General features: G+C 51.3%; 1 long non-coding RNA gene across 1 annotated transcript; it reads right to left on the bottom strand.

The window, feature by feature from the left end:
* Positions 1-3,660: 3,660 nt before the first annotated feature.
* On the bottom strand, positions 3,661-4,656 carry LOC122211957. The gene is made up of 2 exons (XR_006198911.1): positions 4,568-4,656; positions 3,661-3,970 (listed from the first exon to the last, which is right to left on the bottom strand). It is a non-coding gene; the product is annotated as an uncharacterized LOC122211957 (long non-coding RNA).
* Positions 4,657-5,157: the final 501 nt, after the last annotated feature.

Genomic DNA, 5,157 nt, shown 5'->3' with positions numbered 1-5,157 from the left:
GCCCCAGAGGGGAGGTGGTGGGGGACGGGGATTAAGGAGGGCGCTGGCTTGTGAGGAGCACAGGGTGATGTATGGAAGGAAGCGTTGAATTGCAGATTGTGCATCTGAAACTCATAATACACTGTAGGCCAACTAACGAGTTAAAACAGAAACTGACAAACAACACACATATGGAAAAACAGAATAAAGCAAGAAAACCCCCTCAAAACACAAAACACACAACTTCCTTTTCTCTGTCTCCAGATCGCATAAACAAGGTCTGGTCTACTCTCCACCTATAATTTGCTGGGTGACCCAAGTCAGGCTCCCTTTCTTTCCTGTTACCACTTATTGCCTGAGAAAGTTGCTGCCTCATGAGCTCATAGAACGAGTAGCTTGGGGGGGGGGGGGGGGAGGGGCGCCTGGCTGGCTCGGCGGGTTGTCTGACTTCGGCTCGGGTCATGATCTTGCGGTTTGGGAGATCAAGCCCTGCGTCCGGTTCTCGGTCAGCATGGAGCCCGCTTTGGACCCCTCGTCCCCTCTCTCTCTGCCCCTCCCCCACTTGCTCACGCGCGCGCTCTCTCTCTGTCTCAAAAATAACAAACATTAAAAAATTTTAAAAAAAGAACAAGTAGTGGGGCTCCTGGGTGGCTCAGTCAGTTATGCGGCCGACTTCGGCTCGGGTCACGATCTCTTGGTCCGTGACTTCGAGCCCCGCGTCGGGCTCTGGGCTGACCGCTCAGAGCCTGGAGCCTGTTTCGGATTCTGTGTCTCCCTCTCTCTGCCCCTCCCCCGTTCATGCTCTGTCTCTCCCTGTCTCAAAAATAAATAAGACGTTTAAAAAAAAAATTAAAAAAAGAAAAAAGAACAAGTAGCTTGGGAGGCTTGTTGAGACGGTTCTCTGAGGCTGTTGAACGAGAGGGGCTGAGGAAAAGTGAGCCACATATACGTACAGATGGGAAGAAAGCAGTTAGTGGCCGGGAAAGTACCCTGGGATCTTGTATGTCACGAGGATGCCGTCTCTGCCCTGCTCTAGTGGCTACCTCGTCATCGGTGCTGGTTAAAAAGACGGCTCCCCGGGCACGTCCTCTGGAGGTGCGGATCTGGGGACCTGGCACAGGGCACCTTCACGAACAAGAACTTGGCAGATTTCTCGGGTCCCCCGGTCTGGAATCCTCTGTCTTCAGGAATGTGCTGCCACGGGCGTTCGCGGGACCCGAGCGTGGGTACCTCATTCTGCTTTTATAAAAATGTTCTTGTAAAACCGTACTGAATCAACATTAAAGAGAAGTTTGAAAACCCGAACTCTATTTCTGCTGTTGGAATACCGCGGGTCCGCCTCGCTGCAGGTTGTCAGATGCTGTAAGCACGGGTTACGTGCTTGTACGCGTAAAAACACGGGAAGTTTTATTCTGCTTCTTTTGTGTGTAGAAAACCTATCAGAAACATCTTTTCCTTGATGTTGTATAAGGTTGGTGATTATAATGTTAAATGTCTGTAATTTACCTATTTACAAAGTATTGGATGTTTTGGTTGTTGCTAGTTTTTTGTTTACAGTACACACGACATGATAAACACTTTGTGTGTGTAGGTTTTACCCTTAAAATTTTTGAAAATGGTGGGGCGCCTGGGTGGGTCAGTCGGTTGAGCGTCGGCTTTGGCTCAGGTCACAATCTGGTAGTTTGGGAGTTCGAGCCCTGTGTCAGGCTCTGGGCCGACAGCTCGGAGCCTGGAGCCTGCTTCGGATTCTGTGTCTCCCACTCTCTCTCTGCCCCTCCCCTGCTCCCGCTCTGTCTCTTTCTCTCTCAAAATAAACTAAACATTAAAAAAATTAAAATTTCTGAAAATAGTTTTTCAGGAATGATATTAGTGAATTAACAAGTTTGACTATTTTGAAGTCAAAGGGAGTAAGATTGGAACATAAAATATTTCCTCATTGGTAGAAATTGGTTAACTACTTTTTTTTTTAAGTTTATGTATTTATTTGTTTCGAGAGACAGAGACAGAGCAGGGAGAGGGGCAGAGAGAGGAGAGAGAGAGAATCCCAAGCAGCGTCCTCACTGTCAGCACAGAGCCAGACACAGGGCTTGATTCCACGGCCCTGAGATCATGACTTGAGCCGAAATCAAAAGTTGGACAGTCACTCAGCTGAGCTACCCCGGTGCCCTGGTTTACTGCTTTCACGTTTAAAATGCTTGCAAACCTGTGGGGCACCTGGGGGGCTCAGTCGGTTGAGCATCCGACCTCAGCTCAGGCCGTGATCTCACAGTTTGTGGGTTCGAGCTCCGCGTCGGGCTCTGTGCCGACAGCTCAGGGCCTGGAGCCTGCTTCCGATTCTGTGTCTCCCTCTCTCTCTGCCCCTTCCCTGCTCGTGCTCTGTCTGTCTGTCTGTCTCTCTCTCTCTCAAAAATAAACATTAGAAAAAGATTTTAAAAATGCTTGCAAACCTGTAATGTATTTTCTCCAAGTCTTTAGATTTAAAAGTCCATCTCCCTTTATTTGTATCATAATTGTTTGGTGGGAATGCTGTTTATATAAGGATGGCCCCTCTGGCGAGACCCTGGGATATCTGGGGCAAAACCCATGTCACTGAAAGCAAAGGAACAACAAGTCAAATGTCCTGAGGCAGAATATGTGAGTGTGGGGGGGCGGGTAGGGGCAGATCTGGGGGGTCCTATAGGCCATACAAGCACTTTGGGGTATACACTGTGTGAGAAAGGGAACAGTAGGGAGTTTTGAGCAGAGACATCACATGTATGTCTCAGGTCACTGGACGGAACAGTTAGAGGAGCAGCGAGGACGGAAGCAGGGAGGCCAGCGGGAGGCTCCCGAGTCAGGCAAGAGAGGAAGGTGGCCAGAGGAGTGGAAGGCGGTGGGAGAGACCAGAGTTTGGGCACCCTTCACACGTAGATGAAAATAAAATACAGATGCCATATGGAGAGGAGTCCGTGACTGCAGGATCTGAGCAAACGAGGAAGGGAGCAGACATTTCCCGAGATGGGGAAGATTTACAGGAGCAGGTCTGAAGGAGGGGACCAAGAGCTTCGCTTTGAAGGTGTTAGATTTCCTTTTAAAACCGGCTTTATGGGGGCGCCCGGCTGGCTCGGTCAGCGGAGCGTGTGGCCCTTGATCTGGGAGCTGTGAGTCTGAGCCTCACGTTGGGTGTAGAGATGACTTCAATAAATAAACTTCAAGGGGGACAAGACAGAAGAGCCTCTTAAATACAGAGAACAAACTGAGGGTTGCTGGAGCGGTTGTGGGGGGGTGGGCTAAATGGGTGATGGGGCGTTAAAGAGGGCACTTGTTGGGACGAGCACTGGGTGTTGTAGGTAGGGGATGAATCCCTGGAATCTACTCCTGAAGTCATGATTGCACTAGATGCTAACTAACTTGGATGTAAATTACAAAGTACAAATAGTCATTTCCTTTTTCCCGACGTACAACCACATCATCACATTATAGTGCGATTTTGGCTTATATTGTTTACGTCTCCAGGGTCCGAGAGGTCCTGGGGATGGTCCTTGCCCCTGAGAGTCACTTGCCTACAGGAGCGATCGCAGGACCTCGGATGCTAGCCATCGGCACTGACCCAGGACAGTGGCACATCCCCCCCCCACCTGGGAGCCTGGCCTACCGCGGATCCCGAGCATGGAGCAGTCACGACCCGGGCGATTACTGATGTCTTTGTTTTACAGCCCTTGGCTTCCTGACATTTTTAATAGCTCTGCCACAATCATGTAATAGCGTCATGTATGAGGTCATTGGGGTCCAGGACACCAGAGGGGTTGGGCAGAGACTTGAAAGAGCCGCGTGAGGCAGCACATCCCCGGGGGGCCCACTGAGGGCCGCGTCGTGGAGCTGAGATCGCATGGCGGAGAAATGGAAACGCATCGCCTGGTCGCTGCAGCAGGAGAAGACAACGGTGTTGGGATCGACATGTCCTGACGGCGTTTGCATTTGACAAGTGGGATGGCAGAAGGTGGGCTCATGTCTGCAGAGGAGGGTCGGTTTGTCAACGGGAAGGAAGCGGTTGATATACTCAGGGGGTGACAGCCTCCTTTTCGCCCCTCCCCCTCTTTGTGACAGTGGGGACGGTCATAGTGATGTCACACTTGGTCTTCATTTTCAGCCCAAGACACCACAGCTTCTCCACTAATGCTCAAAACACCAGAGAGCAGGTGTCAGAGGGCCGGAGAAATCTTTAAAATGCTGAGAAGGGAACACGTTGAGAGAGAAAGAGAGCAGCTGGGTGCTGGGTCCATCTGTCTGGTTCGTCTGGGATCCGTGCGTGCGTTGGGCCCGAGCAGGAAGCTGAACCCCCTCATTTGGGCCCCTGCAGATGTTTTGGGGACTGTCGCTGACTACGCTGATTACGTGACACAGGATTTCCTTCCTGAGCGCCTGTGGACGAAGGCGTTCTCTGGTCTCAACAAGGAAGAGCTTCGTCAGTCTCCCAAGAGCACGCCGTGCGTCCTGGGCTCGAACCCGCTTCCCTCTGCCCTGGAACCTTCCACTCTCAGTTCAGGGTCCGTAGCTCCCGTCTCTACCCGGGGAATAAGCCCGCCCAGCTTCCTTCAGTTCTTCTTACCTGTATTCTTTTCATGCCGATGGCCTCACTTGATTTCCCTTTAATTTCCATTACAGTGTTTTCTGGAATTGTTGAGACACTTGACATCCTCTTTGGAAACAGTGGCACGTGAATAAACAGTTAAAAACTCCAGGGGCGAAGTCTTTGGCAGTGGCTGACCTTGGGCAAGTGTCCTGTGGCTTCGCGGCCCGGTTTTCGCCAGCGGCCGCGTCGTGCAGCGTGTAGGCTCTGGACTCTGGCCACTGGGGGTCACGTCTTCAGTCTATCACTCACCTCCCATTTGAGCTAAGACGCGTCACCTGATCTCCCTGCTGGTCGTTTGCTGCTCGATGACCCATCCCATTTCTTCGCCTGCTTCACGTAACTACAGGAAACGCATTTGCCTTCGCCACCCTGAATTTTAGTGCCGAGAGAGTCCGTGCGTTTGTTACACGTATTGCTGTGTAACCAATTATCCCCCAATCCAGCAAATCAAAGAGTGCACATACATCATTTCATAGTTGACTATTCCCTGGAAGTCAGGAACCCGCAAGGGCCCCGCCGGGTCGTCTGGTTCGGGCTGCCGGCAACGGTGTCATCCGAAGGCTCCA

Source organism: Panthera leo, chromosome F3 (genome assembly GCF_018350215.1).
Source record: "Panthera leo isolate Ple1 chromosome F3, P.leo_Ple1_pat1.1, whole genome shotgun sequence".
NCBI classification, from domain to species: domain Eukaryota; kingdom Metazoa; phylum Chordata; class Mammalia; order Carnivora; family Felidae; genus Panthera; species Panthera leo.
Note: the sequence above shows the minus strand (reverse complement) of the source record. Positions and strands in the feature narration are given on the sequence as shown.